Source organism: Silene latifolia, chromosome 8, assembly GCF_048544455.1.
Source record: "Silene latifolia isolate original U9 population chromosome 8, ASM4854445v1, whole genome shotgun sequence".
Taxonomy (NCBI): domain Eukaryota; kingdom Viridiplantae; phylum Streptophyta; class Magnoliopsida; order Caryophyllales; family Caryophyllaceae; genus Silene; species Silene latifolia.
The window spans coordinates 109,598,156-109,622,140 of NC_133533.1; the positions used below are offsets into that span (position 1 = coordinate 109,598,156).

The window sequence follows — 23,985 nt, forward strand, 5'->3', positions numbered from 1 at the left end:
TCACACTGTCGATTGGACAAGAGCGGCGGTCATTGTGAAGAACCGGCGCCGACTCATACTGTCGATTGGACAAGAGCGGCAATCGTTGTGAAAACGACGATGCCGACTCACACTGTCGATTGGACAAGAGCGGTGGTCTCCATGAAGAAATGTAGTGCTGTGGCGGTCACCCCAAATAGTAGACGCTTCGCGATCACTTAAAGTGGTAGACGCCGCGTAACACACTATCCGGACGCCACCTCACCTTTGTCATAGACACGAGCGGTGGTCCCCATGAAGAAATGTAGCGCCGTGGCGATCACCCCAAATAGTAGACGCTTGGCAGATCACTTAAAGTGGTAGACGCCGCGTAACACGCTATCCGGACGCCGATTCTTACCGCGTCAATCGACAAGAGCGAGCGCATCTCTATCGAAGCGAGACACATGACGATCGCGCGGCCAGCGCAGTTGATAAACAATCAAAATGCCTTGAAAACGTTAAAAACAGTTGAGATACACACTCTAAACCGCCTCGGCCAAGCCAAGTCGGAAACAAAAAGAGACGCTCAATTAATGACGTACGAGGGCAACTCAGACAAAAGTGAGAAAAGACCTCGGCCAAGCCAGAGGCAAAATAGAAACGCTAAACACCGTTGAGACGCTCAAAAGAAATAAGGTAAAGACCTTGGCATGACAAAGGCAAGAGAAGCGAACTCTTATTAATAATAACAGTTCACAAGCTGAAAAAAATACAGACGACGGCCGTCCCCATTGGGGTAAGCCGAAACACAACCTACCAAAGTTGTACAAAATACAAGGAAAGAAAAGCAAAAATTGCAAATGTCATTTGAAGCGCCAAAAGATGGCAGGGAGGAAGGCCTAAATAATTGGCTCCCGAACAGCCGAAACAGATCTGCTATAAACTTGTTCTCATCAAGCAGCACATAGTAAGTACGAGGAGCTGAAGCAGATCTGCTGTAAACTTGTTCTCATCAAGCAGCCCATGGTGTTAGTGAGGAGCTGAAGCTATCTGAGACGCCGGGTGAGCCTGGTGACGACCGCCCGCCTTCCTATGCCTGTTGCTACTCACCATCAGCAACGGTAGCCGCATCCTCTCCAATAGGCAACCCAGCAGCTTTCCTAGCAGCCTCAGCTTTGGCCTCGGCGTCATCGGCCGCCCTCATTCTATCAGCTTCCTCCTTGGCCGCCTTAGCCTTCTCAGCAAGAGCAGCTTTTTCCGCGGCCGCCTCCTTCTCAATCTTCGCCCTCACCGCCTCCTGGGCCTTCTCCGCCATGGCTTTCTCCTTAGCCGCAAGCTTATCATCAAGCAGCTCGTTATATTTGTCCCACGGAAAGGAATCTTCAAGAGGGAAAAGCTCCTCGATCACTTCCCTAGCAGCTCCTTCGGCCAAATCCCTAAATTCAAATAAGCACAGTTGGGGAGCATGACGGCTTGGAGCATCTCAATGTCCGCCTCCTTCTGCTTGATGATGGCCTCTTTGCTCCGGACCACCTCCGCCTGGGCCTCAAACAGGTCCCTGGACTCGTTCCTCTGCCGAAGAAAGAGGTCGGCACGCCCCTGAACAAAACTAAACTTCTCCGACAGCTTCACAGCTTCGGCTGCCGCAGCCTCGGCCTTCGCCCTCTCAGCAAGGACCTCCTTTTCAGCGTCCTCCCTGAGTTTTCTCTCAGCCAAGAGCGCCTTCTCGGCGTCTCCCCTAAGCGTCCGCTCATTGAGGAGATCCAGCTTTGCCGACGCAGCCACCCGCTTAATGGCATTACGCTCGTTAACAGCTCGAGCCACGGCCTTCTCCTGCTCCTTGAGACGAGCACTGGTAACCACGTTCCACCTCGCCAGCTTCCTAATTAGCTTCGTGCCTTCCTCTATAAGCTGGGAGACGGAAGCCCTCTGGGATGAAGGGACGGTGGTAACAATTTGACCACCAACCTGCGGCTGGGAGGAGGAAGCCTTCTGGGATAAAGGGTTGACGGTGGTGCCTTGATCACCAACCTGCGCAGAGGTCCCCTCCACCTGCTGCCCAACGACAGCAGAAGCCGGTTGCGGCTGGCCTACAAAAATTTAATAAAGGCATCAGTATCAACATGCGTCGGCATATCGGAAAACAAGTCATCAGGAGCACCCAATGACGGCTAAATTTGAGCCACAGAATGAGTGGGTACCGTGCTTGGCCTTCTTGGTTGGGGGAGGCATTTCCTTGCCAACGGTAGAGGCTGTCTCCTTCCTCTTTCGGATAAGGGGAGATTCCTCCGCATCGGAGTCCCCCTCAGAAGGAATATCAACAACCTCCACCTTTTTAGGAGGGGTGGGAATTGGAACCAGCGTCGACGTCTTCGGCGCCGCAGACGTTGTTTTCCGCGTCCGACGCACTACACCGCTAACGACCCTCGCCTGAGCCTCCTCCACGCTCAATCCCTTCAGCCGTTGTTCCATAAGGTCACTCGGCGACTTCCTACGGTCGTGGGCTAGAGCCTTCGGATGCAAGTTAGCAACGGTCCCATCTTTGTGCAGCCCCATTCTCCGAAGAAGATCCTCAGACAAGTCCTTTCCAAAGTGGTCTGCGAAAGAAACAAAGCAAGAGTTAAGTAGAAGAAGTAAACCGGAATTCGAGGAGCAAGAGCATTAAGAGCGGCGATGGGCCTCACACCGACCCCACTCACCCTGTGCTAGGGCCGGTATGAGGCCAACGTGGCAGAGAGGCTCATCCTGAAGGATGATCTGCGTCGGGGGAATCCATTTTTTCGGCACCCCACTCTTGTCCACCTCAAAGAGCCTCATTGCCAGCCTCTCATCGTTTTGGAGATAGACACTGCTGGCATCCATTTTGAGCTTCTTCCGGGAAACCCATCTATCGTGCTCCGCCTGAGTCTCACACCGCAAGTTAACTCGATGCTGGAAAAAGCAGGGCAGCGGATAGTCATCCGGCACCTTAACGTACACCCATCGGCCTTGCCAGTCCTTGCAAGAAGAAAGTTTGTTAACAGAGACATAGCCAGACTCCATCTCCACGCTGTACCATCCGACGCGGCCAGAAAATGGTTTGAGATGGTGAAGCCGGCGGAATAAATTCACCGTTGGGGCCTCTCCCTTGAAGAGACAGAGCCAGACAAAGCCGATTATGGTCCTCATAGCCAACGGGTGCAGTTGTGCGACGGCAACGTTCATGGCTCTAATAATGGCCACAACGTACCCATTCAGCGGAAACCGGAGCCCAAACTCCAAATGCTGCATATATACGCCGGTATGGCCCGGTGGAGGGCAACAGACGGCCTGACCCTCCTCAGGGATAACAATTTCGTATCCCCTACCAAAGAAAAAATGACCCTCGAAAAATTTCTCGCCTGAACAACTGGCGAGCTTATGAGTCCAAGCACGGTCAAGAAGGACCTTACAGGCCTTGCCGTGATCCATAACGTACTGCCTCCCTTCATTACGACGGGGCTCTTCCACTTCATCACCAAAATCATCACCAAAATCGCCATAGGAATCAGAGTCCTCCCATTCCTCAAGAATTTGAGGATCAACTTCAGGAGAGGGAGACCTAGAGCCCCCCGACGCAGGTTTACTAGGTCCAGCATCAGCAGAAGACATGTTCGCAACAAATTACTAACGAAATAAAAGAAATTTGTTTGATTACCTTGAAGAAATACACTCGCCGGATCGAGGACCGAAGATTTGAAGAAGAGAAAGCCCTTGAAAGTCTAGAGAGATGGAGATTTTGGGAGAAAATTTTCGAAAATTTGAGGAAATGAAAGTAATGGCCAAAATCACGGAATAACTGCCCTATTTATAGAGAAAAGCCCATGAAGAAGGACCAATCAGGGCACAGCCCATGAAGCGTCAACCAATCAGCAAGCAGACACGTGTCAGACATGCAACCACGGAATGTCAATCGTTGCAACAGTTGAATGTCAATCAATGCTACAGTTACCAAGCGTATTCAACACGCCCATTCACATCTCTTCGCCTGTTCATCTCCCACAACAAATTCCTAGGCACCTGCTCTCCGCCGGCCACATGATCGACCAAGCCAGGAAGCACCGGCCGGGTGCAATCAGAAATAACCCGCACTCTCAGCCCTGGTCTCGGCCGGCATCACATTCTTTCCCACATCGGATACCCTTTACGCATCCATGTGGAGGGGGGATATGGTAGGCCTACGAATGATCAAGCCGATGCATCAGAAGAAGCCGACGCAGAAAATTTTTGCAAAATACTTGCGCAGAATATACGCTCAACATACATCGGAGCCCATGCCACGGCATAGACTACGCTGGGGGCAAATTGATGGGGCATATTCTGCACCGCTGACCGAGTCAACATATTAAGCAAGGTCAAGGGTATCCACAGCAAAGTCAACGACTTAGACAGCTTAGCCGGTGAAGCCCATCGGCCTGCCACCTGTGTCTCGGCCAGACAACTAGCCAGCCGGGACACAAATCCGCGTACTCATATCCAAGACCCTCGGCGAGCCTGCCACAGGTCCATCGGCCGAGGGTACAACGGTCTTTTCACCTGATAGCCATTTGGCCACCTGGCCACTACATGACAAAAGGTGAATGCCTATAAATACTCCTCAACCTTCATTTGAGGAAAGGATCCACAAATTGACCTAATAACCACTATTCATCTGGTAATATCTTCCTTATCTCTCTACAATATACTCTTAGCCAAGTAACAACAACTTACCTCTCTAAGTTTACTGACTTGAGCGTCGGAGTGAGTACGCTCGGCCAAAGCCGAGCCCTCAGTTTGTTCATCATTTCAGGAGACCGCAAGGAGGATTCAAGCAAGGACATCGTTCAACTAGCTACGAGTGGTATCAAACATCTGCTCTGGAATTACACCCGGAACAGTTAAGTTTTTACAATACTGACTCATCATTTCTAAAAATATCATAAAATAATGACATAGTCGTACCACACGATAATGATCTATAAGCTCCTTTATATAAATAGTAACGCCATCACTAAATAACGATTTTATACAAGAATAGTTATTAACTAGAATTAAAACGATTTGATCAAGTTTCCGCGTTATTATTAGACTTTGGACTTTTGTTGACTTCTTTCATACGGAGTATTATTCTTGAATCTAATGACTTGTTAACTTGCTTAAACTGAACTCTTTCCCAATTCCAACATGAGATTAAGTACGCTAATTCTCATATTAGTGTTAAACAATGTTTAATGAACCATGCAAGTTTAGCGGAGATTCAATAATTTACATTTGTGTAGATTACCCTCATGAATAGATCAGTAGGCTTCAAATCAGTAACGGAGTATAAGCTTTTTGATTGACATAAAATTGAATTCTACGTCACACAAATTAACTGATTGTACTATCAATCTTATTGAGCAAACCATGCTATATTATTAGCAATTGGTCTCCCTTGTGACGGGTTACCATTTGTGGCGGATATTTTGTGAGTAAAAATGGTAACAAAATGGGTTAGTGGAGAAAGGGGGCCACATGAATAGTGTTGCAGAGAGAGAAAAAGTGGGTACTTTGTGAGGTAAAATGGTATCCGTCACTCAAGAGTGACGGATATGTGCCGTCACAAACAAGAATTTGTGTATTATTAGAGATCCTTCTGGTTCCTGGGTATCTGGTTGGTCCACCCGCCTCCTTGCCCCTAACCCTTTCCTTAGTGAGGTTCTTGCCATCCGTGATGGGATCATTCGCTCTAGAGTCCATGTGAACAATGTCCTGATTGCTTCTGATTGTCTTGATGCGGTGACCTCTATTTTACGCCCCTCCCCCCCCTGTGGTCCGTATTCTAACATTATTCTTGAGTGTAGGGACCTCTTGCAGGACTCCCCCCATTTGACGCTGGTTTTTGAAAAAAGGACGGCTAACCGTGTTGCTGATGCCCTTGCCCATCATTCCTTCTGTGACACCAGTTCCTCGTCAGGCTGCTTTGAGTGGGATTACCCCCCTCCTTTTGTTGTTGAACTCTGTATTTCTGATTCTGTTTTGGCCTGCGTGCCTCTATCCCCAGACCCGCCCCCGTGATGTATTGTAAACTCTTGAACCGTTTATTTTAATTCTAATGCTCCCCTTTTATCCAAAAAAAAAAAAAAAAAAACCATGCTATATTGATTTATTAGAGGAATAATAAAAAATAAAATGGGGTGACTCTGAAACTAATTACCCAAAATAGGTCTATGTAAGATATTGGCACTGGCGAAGCTGAGTTAAGGATTAAAGTCGCTTAGCCGGAGGACGATTTGAGGGGAAATCGCTCATCAGCTGAGCGACTTTAATTTGTTCGCAACCCATTTTCTTAGCAAACCCCCCTTTCCTCCCTCATTTCATTCATTCAAAATAAAATAAAAATTGAAACTCTTAACATTTTCTTTCTCAATTTTTTCTTCAAAAACCACCTTAAATCAATCAATTAGTTTAATTGAAAACTCAATTTATTAGTCTCTAAGCAATATCAAATAAGTATTTGTGTCTTTCTTGTTCAATATACATAAAAATCCAAGGTATTAGCTATTAGTTACATTCTTAATTAATAGTTGATTAGATTAGCTACTTGTTTTAGTTTTGTGATTATTATTCCATATACTTGATTGTTGTGTTGAATTAGATGGTTGTTGATGTTTTAGTTTAAATTCTTTTTTGTTATAATTATAGAGAGAAGTCATTTTTCCTTATTGAGTTATTAGGATGGTGAAATAGTTGAAGGAGATGGGTGGGTGAGTTATATAGGTGGAAATGAGTCTTTTATTTTTGCTAACAGTAACATGAGCTACAATGATATACTTGATGAGATATACACAACTATTGGTGTTGATACACTACTACAGATACAGTCTATAACAACGGGTAAAAATCGTTGTAAAAACAAAAAGCGGACGTTGTTAAAGCGGCCGTTGTAAAAGGTATTTACAACGGTTAGGTTATTTACATAAACCGTTGTCGAAAGTATTCACCACGGTTAAAAGCCGTTGTTGTTGCGTGTAAGCCGTTGTGGAAAGTGTTTCAAAAATTTGGTGGGAATAATATAACAACGGTTGTCATATGTATAACCGTTGTTGTAACTTTCCCTCCAAAATTGTGAAGACTTGTAACAACGGTTGTCATATGTATAACCGTTGTTGTAACTTTCCCTCCAAAATTGTGAAGACTTGTAACAACGGTTCTTCGTTTAAAACCCGTTGTTGTAACTTTCCCTCCAAAATTGTGAAGACTTTTAACAACGGTTCTTCGTTTAAAACCTGTTGTTGAATATTATGCGCGGTATTTGTGAAAGGAGTTCACAACGGGTTTTTTTTAGTAACCGTTGTTAAAGGTATTCACAACGGTTTTTTTTTTTGTAACCGTTTTTATTACGAACTCCTAATGTTTTTAAAAATTAAATTTGTTTCATGCCATTCAAAAACCTGCATATATCAGCAGCTGGGTTCATCAGAACTCAATAGATTCAATTCAACCACAACAGCAGCATCATATATATATATATATATATATATATATATATATATATTTACAAGGAGTTAAATTTACATGAACTAATCATTCCCTAACTTCAACAAAAAATTTACTAATAAGCTGATCTAAGCTCTGAGTATCATGCATTTAGCCTTGAGCATTGCTATGTTCTAAGACGTATTTGCCCAACACGTCCCTTACCTCGTCTATATCTAAACTTTTGTACGGCTGGATCTCTTGTGACGGCGGGTTGCTGATTACATACTGCGGAAAAAACAAAGACAAGACATTATTGTAACAATGCAACATCAAATACTGCATAGAAACATCATGGTATAGCAGCAAGCAAGACAACATCAGCTCTAATTTAAAAAAAGTAATAAACACATTATATATATACTAACCTTTTCTGGAATAAGGATATATCTTCGCCGAATAATCTCCAACATGAACCGACAAACGTAGTATCCACATTGTATGTTATCCGGCTGGCGAGGGACCTATTATTACATAAAAACAAACAGACGAGAGAAGGCTCACATCAGAATCTTGAACTTTAGGTATTGTATTAGTATTAAACACAGATTTTTGCACTTAATGTATTGTATTTGAGCACGTACCCCTGTTATCGTAATAAAATCAGGGCCAACATCAGAATCTTTCGTGGGTTGATCCTGCTCGTTAGCTCTTCTCTTCTCAAAGGCCCTTTTTTTTAAAAATAAAAAAGGAGGCAGAAACTCATTTTTTTAGGGGCAAAAATGAGCTTTTTGCTATAAATAAAAATTGAAACATAATGTTATTATAAATAAATCAGTATTATAAACTTACTTATTAATCAAGCGCTTAAAAGTCTCGCTTGGTTGATTATGTAAAGAGTCCAACCAAAAAACTTTCTTCTTTGTCGGCATGATGGCTGCTAGCACCCAATGAGTCCTACATCAAGAGACATCATATATTAACAAGTACATATACAAAGTATTAGTTATGAAAATGCAATTGTAGGGGGAAACGTAATATTAATTTGTTTATTACCCTTTTTCATTATAAGGGGCAAAAATCAGCTTCTTGGTTGTCGCCAATTGCTGAGCAATATAATCTACCCGATCTTCGAACGAGAATTCCGCAATAAATAAAGATAAAACATAGGGGCACAGGAATCCGTATTGATCAGATGGAATCTTCTTCTCGGGGATCACGATCAATTTCAATATCCTACATTATTACGGTATTAATTCCAGTATTTAAAACACTATCTAGTAGTCAGAATATTAGAATATGAAATTATTTATTAAGAAACTTACTTCATCCAAACAAATAGGTGTTGGACATCAATCTGGTCTAGGCCAGCCCAAATGGCTAGCATATCCCATGACATAAGTGCTTCGCGCTCAACCCCTAGAATATCCTCCTCGAGCGGAATAATTATCAATTGCTCATTGGCTATGCGACGGTCGGCCTCCTCATGCAGTTTCCTCATCGTCACCGTTCTTACTAACAGCATGTAATCCTTCCTAAAATATTTTGTGGAGTTTAAACTCCTAACTTCTTGAAGGTCGGGGAAATAATGATTCTTTGATTTTGTGCTACTACCACCAGCCTACACATGTAGATAATTAAAATGATAAAAAATCCAAAGGTAACATATCCTAGTTGGAGTAATAAAAATAAAAGCGTACTTAACTAAATACCTCATCAACCTGCTCTTTCAATGATAAGGTAGTAGTAGCAGGTATGACTGGGGACTTAGGCTTATCAGTCTTTTTTGTCCCCTACACAAAATTACCATGCTTTTTAGAAATACAGACAAAATATAAATAAAGGGAGCGAGGTTTTTAAAAAAATGGAGAAGTTAATTAAAACCTCATCAAGTTGTTGTCTGGACGAGGTAGTTGGCATGTCCGGGGACTTAGGCTTATCCGCCTTAGCCGGCTTTTTTGTTCCCTACATACAAAAAATTTCCATGCTTTTTAGAAATACAGAAACAAAAAAAAATTAAAGGGAGGTTTTCATAAAAATGGAGAAGTTAATTAAATACCTCATCAAGTTGTTGTCTCGACGAGGTAGTTGGCATGCCTGTGGACTTAGGCTTATCCGCCTTAACCGGCTTTTTTGTTCCCTACATACAAAAAATTTCCATGCTTTTTAGAAATACAGAAACAAAAAAAAATTAAAGAGAGGTTTTCATAAAAATGGAGAATTTAATTAAATACCTCATCAAGTTGTTGTCTCGACGAGGTAGTTGGCATGCCTGTGGACTTAGGCTAATCCGCCAAAGCAGGCTTTTTTGTTCCCTACAAAAAAAAATAACATATAAATTTAACATATAAAAACATTCAACAATTAAAAATGTAACATATATATAAAGGTATTTCTTCTAACCCCAACTGTTTTCGGCTGCTGAGGCGGAGATATCTTCGCCAAGTAGATGTGAGTTTCAGGCCATTGGATGAAACTTCCAACCGCATCTCCCAGAATGGTAATTTCATCACGAACTGGGACAGGCAGTTGCAAGTTTTCATGGCCTGGAAAGACTGTAGTTATCTCTACTTTTCTATGATTCGGCAAAAGTTTTTCGCCATGAACAACCACTACAGTTTCCGCTGCTGATTTGGTGGGCATTTCTACGATAGCCCGGCCAACACGCACATATGGATTTACGAATTTAGGGTCAGCAAGAATAACTGGTCTCTTGTTTACGGCCTGAAGAATATACACATACATTATTATATCCCAAAATTTAATAGAATCCATATAAATTTAACTAATTAAACACTTCATGCATACCTTACTGAAAACAGGGAACTGACTTAAAGGAGATGTATGCTGTTTTCCATCAGCCGTGCTTTCAGGTTCCATCTCCTTTTCAGACCCATTATTTACCTAATAAAATTAACCAATGGCACGATGTCAGAAGTTATAGCATTAGAGCTGGCAGGGAACACACCCCCTGATCTTACCCAAAAAAAAAGAAAAGAAAAATAAGGAAGTATTAGGTACCTGATCGGCTTTAGTTGTTACAACTTCAGAACCATTAGGTACCTGTTCTTTCTGAATCTCGTTGACCGATACTTCCTTCTCATGTATTGCCAAGGTAGTAGCGGCCTCTTGACCAATCTGTTGTACCTTATTACCCCCTTTATAAATGACATCCTCCATCATCTTCACTTCTTCTTCGGAAAGCTTGCCTCCAGCATTCAACTTTAGTAGTACGGATGCCATTAACTGAAGCCGCGTGCCAAGAATGTAATGTTTCAGCAATTTTTATCCCAACAATAACATGTGAATTGAACTTAAATGAAAATAATAGAATAAATGGTACCATGTCAGCTTTCTCAGACTTAGTCTTCCTTTTCTTCTTTATCGGGGCAGTTGTCCCATAATATTTCGTTACTCCAACCTGTAACGGGACGCCCCTCAAACGACCTGGATGTTCGGGTCGGCCGATCGCTCTAGCAAGAACGTCATTACGACCACTGTGAGTGAATTTCCCTTCTTCTACCTCCTTCAATACGTTGTCCTATAATATATTAAATAAACTTCAAATTATATTTGTGACTAAAATAATAAAGTTAGTAATGAACTCGTCTTAATAAAATAATGCTTACTATGTTGGCCAACACTTCCTCATCATATTTGTCACGCGACCGGGATCCTTTAGGCGTGTGCCCTTCTTTATAAGTTACATGCCGATCCAAGTTGGTCACTCCCTTTGCCACCTACACATTAACATGGTAATGTTTATACATGTAAATGTGTATCAATGCAAGTCCAGGCCAAGTGTGATTAAAAAAATAAAGTCTTCACAGGGGAATAATGCTTGCTACTTACGAGGTTCTCTTCTATCTTTCTGTAACCGCCTCGAGAACCATACCATTTCCCCTTCTTGCATGAAATGTTAGCACGATTTCTTCTGCTAACGGCCTTCAAATAATTATATAAAAGCGCAAGTAGATGAGAGAATAAAAAGATTATATAAAGGACTCATTAATTAAAAAAATGATAGGTAAATTGTTAAAAGGCGAGGATATTTAACCTGAAACTTCTCAGTAGTTCTCATCTCTTTGAAAAGATCCCATTGTTCCGACTGATGGTGGGACACTTGTTTGCCGGTGGGCTCTTACGCATCTCCCCCGTTGCCTTGTCCACATACAACCAATCCCTAGCAACGTCACACCTCCACTGCCTGTGGACATCCGTTGCCTTATGCATTAAATACTTATCATGGCTTTCATCGGGTATAATAAAGGCTTCCTTTACACGAGCCAAGTATAACTCCGCCAATTTTGGATTCAAATTTCTAACATCATCTAAATGGATTGGCACAAACTGTCTTGTGCAACATCCAATCCAACTGGATAAATAACCCGCATTTGGACCAGTAGGGAAACCCTTCGAGCTCCATGTTATTTTCATCGGGTCTTTAGCGGCTATAGCTGCAAGGGCTTTCGGGCACTTCGTAGCACCCATCTCACCAGGCTTATTATCCCCAGACTTATTATTCTTTTGACTTCTTTTCCGTTTTTCACCCATGATAATCCTAAAACCCAAATATGAATGATATAGGAAATGAACAACTTAACAACGTACATGCAGAGTATTATCTAAAACCCTAAACCCTAATAGGAATGAAAATTTAAAACAACAGATTGAGCTTCTAAAATCCTAAACCCTAATAAGAGGAGTGAAGTAGATGATGCGGGATGATAAAGATAACAAAGAAGACGAAAAACAAACAGATGCATGAAAAAGAAAAAAGATGATCGTCTTAAAACCCTAATGACGAAACACAAAATTAAAGTGAATATACCTGATGATGATGATGATAAAGAGAACAAGCAGGATGATAAGGGAAGGTAACAGAATCTGGGCGTCGGAAACTGGGCGACGGCCGGCAACGATAATGTAGAAAGCGAGGAAGAGAGAAGAATAAACTCAGGAAACTAACGGTTGAACTGGTGTGTGTGTGTTTGTGTGGTATGTTGTATGTGTTTGTAAATTAGTTTTTTATTAAGACAAACTATTGACAACGGGTGCTCAAAGCAAAACCGTTGTTATATGTTAATAACAACGGGTCAATAAAAGTCAACTGTTGTCAAAACTTTATTACAACGGTTAAAATATACCCGTTGTAATATATTTTCACCAAATTTGCGCCAAAATGAAATATGTCAAAAAAATCAATGACAACGGGTAGGGGTACTACAACCGTTGTTGAAAGTAATAACAACGGGTAATGTAAATATAACCGTTGTTGAAAGTATTAACAACGGGTAATTTAAATATAACCGTTGTTATTGTTGAACCTTTTTTTTTTTAAAATTACTGTAATTCCATTACAGTCAAAACCTGTAACAATACATACTCGTAATGTAAATAGAAGCACCATATCTTTGCAACATTATTCAAAGAAATTCAACACCAACATCCACATCTAATAATAAAATCAAGAAAATAAGACAACACCAGCATGCATGCATACTGCATATCTAAGCTACAGGATTTACCATGCCATGCAAATTTGGGAATTTTTATTTAATAATGACCATTATTGATTTACCAATAAATTAAACCATCAAATTATTGGTCTGAAAATGACTCAAAATGTTGGTCGTCCATATCACTGTGTCCTGATGAACTATCTCAGGATCGGGGACGTTTCTTGGATGTCATAGTTTCTTCGTTAACCCAAATACCTTCATCATGGTCGTCACGCATATATATGCTTTCAGTGTCCTCATGATCAGTGTCAACATCGTCGAAATAAGATACAGTGGTAGAGTGATCCATTCCCTCAAAAACGACATCCTGATCATCATCACCATTATCGGATGGACTACTCCTCCTACTCCTTATAGACAGTACAACAGACCACTTCTTATCCATAGGATCGGTGACATAGAACACTTGTTTAGCTTGGGATGCCATTATGAAAGGATCATCCTTATTATTGCCAACCTTACCCAGATTGACCAACGTAAATCCCATCTTATCCTTTCGGACACAATGGAGGTTGTTATCAACCCAGTTACATCGAAACAAAGGCATTGTGAAATCAATGTAATCTAGTACCAATATTTCTTGAATAACACCATAATAAAGGCATTTTCCCCAAATAGGCTTTTTATCTTTTGAAGTAGCAAAGTGCATTGCCTCAAATTCAGAACTCACACCACTATTTTGCATGAGCGTAACAATATGAAAGAGCTTCGTCAAAAATAGCGCGTTCAGCAATACAACCTTCCGGACGATACCGATTAGATGTATAGTCCTTGTAGACTTTCATCAATCTTTCGAAAGGATACTGGTATCTCAAGTACACGGGCCCAAGCTACAAAATCTCCCTAACCAAGTGAATGGTCAGATGAATCATGATAGTGAAGAAAGAGGGTGGAAAATACATTTCCAACTGACAAAGAGAGGTTACAACGAGGTCCTGCAATGAATCCGCGTCATCGGGATCGATGACTTTCTCGCATATGGACTGGAAGAAGAGACAAAATCTAGTTATAACATATCTTACCTTTTCAGGTAAAATGGAACGAATAGCCACAGGTAGTAAATGTTGCATCAAAGTGTGACAATCATGTGACTTTAACCCGGTGAGTTTTAGGTCTTGCATCGACACTAGGCTTTTGATGTTCAACGAATAACCATGTGGCACTTTAATTCCATTCAAGCATGCACATAACTCTTTTTTCTCATTCCGTGAAAGGATATAAGCTGCTGGCGGTAAAAATGTACGATTACCTCTCTTCTGTGGTGCCAACTCTAGCCTAATACCCATCATTTTCATATCTTCCCTAGCTGCGGCATTATCCTTTGTTTTACTAGGAACATTCAGAAGGGTATTGATAATATTATCACAGACATTTTTCTCAATGTGCATGAAATCGAGGCAATGTCTGACCTCCAGGTCAGGCCAATATGGAAGTTTATCAAAAAATATGGATCTCTTCTTATACTCACGAGTAAACAATTTAGAGCCGCTCTTCTTCCCATAATCTATCTCAATATGCTTTACTTTCTGATAAACTTCATGCCCACTCAAAATTCTAGGAGGTTGACGAAGTTCTTGTCTTCCATTGAATGCTTTCTGCATCTTGCGATAACAATGTTCATGATACAAGAACCTCCTATTTCCCATATACACATTCTTACGAGAAGACTTCAAGTATTCAGACTCGATATCCTCCCCACACAATGGACAAGCCTCTTTCCCATGAACTGTGTGCCCAGAAAGGTCGCCATAAGCCGGATAATCAGATATTGTACACAATAACATCGCTCTCAAATTGAAAGTTTCGTTCTTATATGCATCAAATACTTCTATCCCACTATCCCACAACAATCGCAAATCATCTAGAAGAGGTTCCAAATATACATCTATATCATTTCCAGGTTGTTTAGGGCCGGAAATTAACAACGACAGTATCAAATACTTTCTTTTCATGCACACATATGGAGGTAAGTTATAAATAGCCAACACTACTGGCCAAGTACTATGTTGGCTACTCATGTTTCCGTGTGGGTTCATTCTATCAGTGGACAGCGCTAGACGTAAGTTTCTAGGTTCATTGCCGAACTCGGGATACTTAGCGTCGAACGATTTCCATTTCATACCATCTGCCGGGTGTCTTATCCTTCCATCATTTATTTTTCTTGTTTCATGCCAAGTTAACATTTTTGAATCATCGGGATTCGCATAAATCCTTATGACTCTTGGTATTAATGGAAAATACCACAACACCTTAGCCGGGATCCCTTCCTTATCCTTATAACGCCACTCCAAACATTTAGGGCAATTGGTTAAGTTTTGATATAATTTCCGATACAATATGCAATCATTTGGACATGCATGTATTTTCTCATATTTCATACCCACTCCTCTTATTAGTTTTTTCGCCTCATATGTCTTAATAGGTAGAACATTACCATCAGGAAGCAACTCCTTTATCAAGGGTAAAAAACTAGTGAAACACGTGTCACTCACCCCATTTGCCCCCTTGATATTATACAACTTCACCACAACCGACATTTTTGTGAACTTACAACCAGGATACAGAGGTGCTTCAGACTCACACAACTTCTCATACATGTTGTTAAGGTCATCCCAATTACTAGTGTCATCACCTACATCTTCAAAAGCAATCGACTCATCATCATTCTCTTCATTATCTATAGACCCAACATTCAACTTCTCTACTTCCAACTCTTCCAACTCAAAAACTCGGCAAACTCGGGATCATCGCTTAGCCTTTCGTGTACCTCAACATCATCTTCTTCAGAGTTATTCTCTTCCTCTAATGATTACCCAAGAAAAATCCAACGTGTATAGGATCGACTAAATCTCCACTTTTCTAGGTGTATTTTAACGTCCGGAAAAGCAATATAGCTAATATTACCACATCTTTCACAAGGACATGCAATACTAGAAGAACCTTTCAAATTGTTCGAAACGAATTCATAAAATTCAGCTAAACCATCCTTGTAGGTGCGGTCACTCATATTTGCATCAATCATCCAAGTTCGAGTCATTATTCTACATTCGTAATAATAGGCAACTAATTCAGAAAATACAATAATAGGCAAACAAATAAACGAAATTCAGGAAAGCAATTAAGCTAAATTATCAACAAATTAGATAATAACCCAAAAAATCCTATATCTATAAGCGTTGCTAAGAAACATATATATACCTGATTGATAAACACGATGAGGAGAGAAGACGGTGACAACAAAGACGGAGATGAAGACAGAGAGACGATCGAGGAGGAATGGAGGACGATATAGTAGCAAAGATTAGCTTGTGTTTGTGTTTTGTAGCGTATAGCGAAATAAAACAATCATTGTTTTTAAGATTTTCATAACATTAATAACAACGGTTATTGAGTCTACAACCGTTGTTAAAAAGTATTAAAAACGGGTTCTAATATAACCGTTGTGATTACTTTTCACTAATTTTGCGCCAAATTATTAACAACGGTTAAAATGTATTACAGATTCAACCGTTGTTATTAGTTTTTATATTAACAACGGTTTTTCAAGTATGACCCGTTGTTAAAACCAATAACAACGGTTAACAACACAGAACCGTTGTAATTAAGTTTGGTAAAATTCGCGGCATCAATTCTACAACGTGTTTTGATGATTTTCGTGAATAAGCGTTGTTAAAGGCCGTTGTAGTTGCCTGGATTTGTAGTAGTGATAGTATTAAGTATAAATTAGTGTTGAAAATGAAGTATCCTACTATTGGATGTTTTAAGGTTGTTTCTCTTAACAATGATCGTTCTTTACAACTGATGGGGCATATTCTGCACCCGCTGACCGAGTCAACATATTGAGCAAGGTCAAAGCCAAAAGACAGAAAGTCCACATATTAGACAGCCTAACCGACGCAGCCTGTCGGCCTGTCTCTTGGGTCTCGGCTAGGCAACCAGCCAGCCGGGAGACATATCCGCGTACTCATATCCAAGACCCCTCGGCATGGAGTCAACCAGGCCAGCCGGCCTGCCATGGGTCCCTCGGCCGAGGGTAGAACAGTCTTTTCCACCTGCTCTGCCACTTGGCCACTTGGCCACTACGTGACAAAAGGTGAAAGTCTATAAATACTCCACTTCTCTCATTGAGAAAAGGATCCGAGAATATAACCTAAACATCTCATAATCTGGTATAAACTCCCTTATCTCTCTACAATATACTTTGCCAAGTAACACACAACTTAATCCCTTTAAGTTTACTGACTTGAGCGTCGGAGTGAGTACGTTCGGTACCAAGCCGAGCCCTCAGTTTGTTCATTGTTTCAGGAGAGGCCGAAAGGAAGAGTCAAGCTACGACATCATTCAACAAGCTCACGTGGTAACAACACTGCTCCGTAATTACACCCGGAACAACAACCAATGTGGGTTAGTATATGTCATTCAAAGGAGGGATCAATGGAGATTTATTTTGAGTTGATAACAATTGAACAACCTCAAGTGAGCAATGCAAATGTAGTACTAAATATGTCTTTTACTAGGATCTTAAATGATAATAATCTCTTTCTCAATAATGTAGAAACCGTTGTAGGATTAGACACAGAATCGTTGTATAAACGACCGTTGTTAAATGTTTACCACGGTTACTCAAAAACACGGGACCGTTGTTAAAATAAGACAACGGTTATACAAAAACCGTAGTAATAATTAAAAGAGAACGTCTATGATAAAAACCGTTGTTATTAAAAGTATGACAAAACACAACGGTTATGGCAAAAACCGATGTTAAAAGTATGACAAAGACAATGGTTATTGTAACGCCCCGTAATTTCGGACCGTTAATATATTTCGAAAATAATTTATTAATCAAATAAAATTTGATATTTAAGTATTTAAAGTAAAAATAATTCAAAGAAATATAATTTTATTATATTTTGAAGAAAAGTATTTATTTTGATAGTTTCGAGATGTTTAAAAATAGTTTAAACCGTGTAAAACTTTTTATTTCGAAATAAGGGCGTATCGGGGGGAAAATGACAATTCTTTTGAACGTTGGGTAAACGAATTTGGAAATGGGTCGTATGAGTATTCAATTTTCTTGTAATCTCGTGTTTAAAAACTTTGGTCTTGTCGGAATTTGCATTTGACTTACGGTTTTAATTATTATCGAAACGAGTCAAAACCGACTCGAAAAATCCCGACTCAAACCCGCTCTCCCTCCTTTCCTCTCCCTTACCCGGCTCCCCTCCCCCTTTCTTTTCTTTTTTCTGATTTCCTTTGCTTCCATCAACATCTTCAATGTTCTAAAATAAGAAAACACCATTTTTATCAAATCAAAGCTCATTTTCACCATAACTTTTGCGTTTCTTATCGGTTTTTCGCATAATTTATATTTCCGGAATCCCCTCGTCGAGATCTACAACTTGGTATAATTTAATTTCAGTTTTCTTGAAGTTGTTTTAAGATGAATTTTCGGTAATTTCGGTTTTAAGTACTTATTATTGTGTTTTAATTGTTTATTTAGGTGAAGAATTGGAGGACGAGTTTGGGGACTCGTATATTATCGAAGATAGCGGCTAGTTGCATATTAGGGTTGGGTTTTTAAGGTGCTAATTGCTCATTTTCTAGCTTAAGGTAACATATTTCGAGTTACTCGACGAAAGATCGTCACATGCTTTGATTTTTGTATGTTTGGGTGATTTTTAATTGAGTAGAAATTTTCACATGTTTAAATTTGATGCATGCATGGTTAATTCATGTCTTTTGGTTAGTTTAAGTTAGGATATTAGTATGGGAACGATTAATTAATGTTCAGACGGTCTTATAATGAATAAAAATGGAAAAAAAAAAGAGGAGTAATGGTGGCGGCAGCGGGCCCGGCAGGCCCACGGCTGGCCCATGGCTGGCCCGGGTCGGTCCGTTGCTTGTTTCGCGATTTTTCGTACAATATTGGTCATTTCGGGTTAATTAATGTTAAAGTTGTATAAGTCACATATGAGTACACTTATAAATTGAATCATACTAGTAGTCGAAATTATTCTTATATTGGTAGTTAGCATATGTTAGTATAGGTTATAAAATGAAATGGTAATAAAAAGGCTTAAAATGAATAATGTTAGTAGTAAAGATAATGAGGTTGGTAAAATTAAGCTTATATTGATAATTATCACATGTTAGGATAGTTTATAAGATGAAATTGTAATGATTAGGCTCAAGGTAAATTTTATAGCAATAATTGCCATGTTTTGTTGATTGTGCCGAAAACTGAGCCTTAGTCCCTTTGACTGATGCGATGTCGATTAATTGAGTGATTGGTCACCGCAATTTAACCCGCACTGTCGCAGGTCAGGGTTGCGGGTAAAAATTCGGTTGAATGAATTAGATAATCGGCCTTTTTCTTGCTTTAGGCCATTTATTATATCTCTATTTCACATGTGTAATTAGTTGAATTTAAGTAGCTTCTTATATTGTAGAAACGGCCCTAGATTCCCTGAAGCCTTTAATATGGTTAATATTGTTAGAATTGAAAATTGGTATTTAATACTTATTGAGGATACTTGTTGGATTTGTATCTTTGAATAGACATTTATATAGCCTTTCACATGATAGAATGTTAGAATTTATGTTGGTAAGTAGGACTCTTTGCCCTCTTTTGGTTAAGTGGGTGTCTTACTTGACTTGTGTGGTGAGTCTTGTGTGGTGTGGGCTAAAGTATTCAAGCTGGGACTAGCTGGGACTAGGTCCTAGGTGAGTATTTCGGCCTTCATCATAGATAGGTCTTTATAGTCTTTGACGAGTATATGTTCACTGCTTGATAGCCTTTGTGTTCCCGACTAGTGGATTTATATCCAAGTTGGGGCATGACCTCGCCATTTTATTTTGATAGTAAGTGGTCAACTTAAGTACTAGCCAACCCTTTGGTGGACTCCTTAGGGTACTCACTTTGTTTTAGAAAAATTGTGGGGCTTGGGTGCGGTGGTGTGTATCCGCATGTCTAGGTCTCAAGAGATTTTAGGCTAGGGTTGTGTTGTCTCTTGGCCATGTTTTATTAATATTAACCGCCGAGCCAAGATACCGGTTCGATTACCTTCCCTACCTCGTGGTATAGACTCGAGTTACTGAGTGACTATTGACCGTGCTAAGAACTTATGCCTGTCTTTGATATATTGCCCTTTCTTGTATGGTGATTTTATGAACTCGTAATAGGTGAGATGTAAGCGGTTCTGATTGATAAAGTTTGGATTACTATTTGAATTATATGATTCACATGATAGTTTAGTTTGGTCAGTTTAGGGGTCATAGGTTAGATTTACATGATAATTACATTGTTTATCATATTGTTTACATGTTTTACTACATGTTACATTAATTTTGACGATTCGTGGCTGGGAGGACTCGAAGTTACTCCCCACTGAATTGTGGCTTTCGTGTTTGTATAAAATGCGATTGACAGGTTGTTGATGCTTGTTGGGGTCACAGACGAGCTAGTGAGCAAGGAACCTTGGACCTAGTTTTGGCTATTCTATTAGTAAACCTTTTACCTTTTGGTTTTGTATATAATTTGAAGGGACATATGTCTCCCTTTTCTATTTTTGGTTTGTATCATTCTATTTTCTTATTTAGCTATGGCATGTAAAGTAGTTCGTTAGCATTGCAGGTTTTGGCACCCGCCTCTTGGGAATGTTGGAAATGTTGTGATTGGTTTAGAAAATTTTTTGAAATTACAGGTTTTTGGCTAGTTGAACCAATTACAAACATATCCTATCAGTTTTTCTGTAGAATTTACGTAATTAATTAAGGCTAGATAAGGGTGTCACAGTTATGGCAAAAACCGTTGTTAAAATTAAAGTGTGACAAAAGACAATGCATAACCGGGTTGGGTTGGGTTATTTAAAGTTTTGGTCCTTTTTCGCCGGTGTAGTTCAAGTCGGGTCATTTTCGAGTATACAAGAATTTGGAGCTAGATCGAGTTGGGTTGAGTCATTTAAAGTTTTGGTCCTTTTCGAGTTTGTTACTTTCCAGTTTTTTAAAGATAGTGGTTCATGTACAAAAATAAACATTCATGTATATATTGGCTCGTGTTAGTGTCAAGCTTGGGTCCACACTTCGGGTGTCGGCTCGAGTGCGTGTCAGGTTTTCGGATTTCTTTCCTTTTTAGCACATTTTCCATCACATTTTTATCGTATTACTCTTAAAAATATGTAGGTAGGTGAGGCTATAAAGGTGTAAAATGCTCTCAATTTTCTTAATTAATGTGGGAAAACTAATGAAAAAATTAATAAAAAATGAAGTAAGTAACATTTGTGTATAAACCAATAACGCGTACTAGAACGATTTTACAAACAACCAAGTACAACGAATCTAATGGGATTAGGGAAAGGGAAAGGAGTTTCCTCACTCCCTAAAACACCAAATCTAATGGGATTAGGGATCGTGATTTCATCAATAAGGGCATGACTTTTAGTCTAGGCTGCCGGATTAGGCGTCCAGCGTGTTAGAAGTTAGCGTCATCAGCGTTGCTGCTGCATGATGTTAGTAGTGCTTCTGGTTGTGATGAAGGTGGTTGGTGTTGAAGGTGGATGTAAGAACTTGTAGTGATGGTGAGGTAGGTTATAGGTAGTAGGGTAATGAAATGAAAAATCCTATGTGGCATCAGAGTCAGGTGGCCAAAAAGTCATAGATTCAAATCCTGACAGCTTTCAATATTTCAAAAAGTGGAATTTCACACAAGGTATGGGGAAGTCTCTGCACTAACCACGGTTCAAGCTCGATGGACATTTGAGTGAGGGTACGTAATAAAATATAAATATATTAGTTGATCATCAATTATCTATCACCTTAAGATTTTGCTTAAAATGTTCCTCTAACATAAATGAATTCTCGAGGTAATCTTTTTTTGAATTTGTAACGGGTAAGGATGATACTTCTAAAAAAACAACAAATTAAAAAAAATATAATAATTCTCTTACTCTTTTCGGAATACCTCCAATCGAACACCCCTAAGAGTATTAATACGGAGTAAATGTGTATCTAACTTAACTACGGCGTAAAAGTTACTTATGATGAGCAATTAACGAGAATCCCGTGGTCGCTTAACCGACCAAACAAGCAAGCAAGAAACAACGTATCATCATTAAATACACTTGATGCCTCCATGTGAAATACCTGAAGATTTTTCATTGTTGTTTCAAGATCTTTCATTTTTTCCATTTTTTTATTTATTTAATTGGAGTATAATTGACACAGAAATATCTGTATACACTTATTTTTGTACATGAAATTGTGTAGGGTCAATTACTCAATTAATAGTAGAGGAATTCAGGGTTGATATGCCTGACTTGAATGTTAGTGTCAGTAAGAACAGTCTTTACAAAAATTGAGAATGCAATATGAGGGTATATTTTCTTAAGACAAAATACCCGTCTTAATAATAGAAAGGGGACAATTATCATTTCACATACGTATATAAGACAAATTTTATGTTTTCTCAATGTATTAAAGTATGTCCTCCCAAATGAGCATATTTCACCCATTTTAAGTCTAAGACGGATATACTCGTCTTAAATGAGAATTTGCAATAATCAAAATGGAGAATGCAAATAACTACTCCCTCTGTCCCGGTCATTTGTTGTCCTTTTCCATTTTGGGTGTCTCAGTCATTTGTTGTCTTTTCTATTTTAAGAATGAATTTGATGAGTAATTTGATCATTCAGGGGTCGTTTGGTTACCACTTGAAAAACACAGGCATTAGAAAATCCCATGATTTTAAAAAAACAAGGTTGTTTGATTGCCATTTTTTGGGCAGAATGTAGGAATTGGAACTTACTTCCAATGCCTACATGATGTGGGAAGTGGCTTACCTACTCCCCCCTTGGTCATTGGAAATTCTTGTGGAATTTAATTCCTATATGGGCAACCAAACAACTTTGCCAAATTCACCCGAATTAGATGATGGAACTTAATTCCTATGAATTGCAAGTTCCTAGGAAGTTGAAATTCCTTGATCAACCAAACGACTCCTCACACTCAATTTATTCCACTTGTCATTTAGTAATTGACTCCCTCCCTTTTCTTTGGTCTTTGTGCCAAAACCAAAGGACAACAAATGACTAGGACGGAGGGAGTATTTTAGATTTAAGTCGGATCATTAGGCATTAGCCCAAACATATACTCCGTAGTACAAGAATCGACTCTATATACATGCCTTCTCACCTTATAAATACATAACAAAGTTTCAAGATCTCATGATTTTGAGTACATAATATTTTATAGTAAAATTATGATGGGAATATGTGAAAAATATGACTTCCCTATTAATTTTGCATACATAAAGTCCCAAATGAAAGTTTTTAACATATCTATCTACAATAGGTTTTGCTTAGGATTGAGGTATACGTAATCTTTAAAAGGGTTCTAACTTCTAAGGACAAATTCTGTTGCATTTTTTTTTGTGTAAACCGTCCGATGTAGTCCAGATTCAAGCCGGGTATGACCATTAGGGCGGCAAAGTTTTTCCTCATGAGTTTTAACACTGTTAAATGACATGTATTTGACTCGTTTCTTGTTTAAAACTGATATATTCGTCTTAAATAAGAATGTGTGATCTAATATTGAATTTAAAGACGTGTTTTAACTCGAATTCCGAATGACTACTGTAGTACTATTTGTTACAAAAAACAAAACATGATATGATATCCATCGTCAAATCAATATAATTGTACAAAACAAATCAAATTAATTGTGGTAGTGTAGGTAGCTAATTATATACACGAAAATAGGTGCAAATCATAGACGTTTCATAATCAAGATAGCTAATCACTAATTAGCTTTCTTGATCATTTGGTACGTTATAGTTAATAGAATGTATGAATAATTGTGCACTGAATATTCTATATGCTTCCATACTGATAGAGATGGCCTGGTACATTGTTCTTGTTAGTTGTTACTGATCAGCATATACAGCTACTAGTGTATGTACGTAGCCTATTAGGAATTAGGATCCTCTTGTCATCCAGACGATCCTTTGTCTCATTTAGTGTCTCGCTCCGTATCTCACTCAATACACATTTTG

The 23,985-nt window shown here is 39.5% G+C and overlaps 1 protein-coding gene and 1 long non-coding RNA gene across 3 annotated transcripts in view; both read left to right on the forward strand.

Annotated features, from left to right (window-relative positions):
* Positions 1–23,985, forward strand: part of LOC141597281 (putative RNA-dependent RNA polymerase 5) — a 198,107-nt gene that overhangs the window by 124,714 nt on the left and 49,408 nt on the right. The window lies entirely within an intron of this gene.
* On the forward strand, positions 18,201–20,503 carry LOC141595854 (uncharacterized). The gene is made up of 3 exons (XR_012522320.1): positions 18,201–18,340; positions 18,439–18,548; positions 20,368–20,503. It is a non-coding gene; the product is annotated as an uncharacterized LOC141595854 (long non-coding RNA).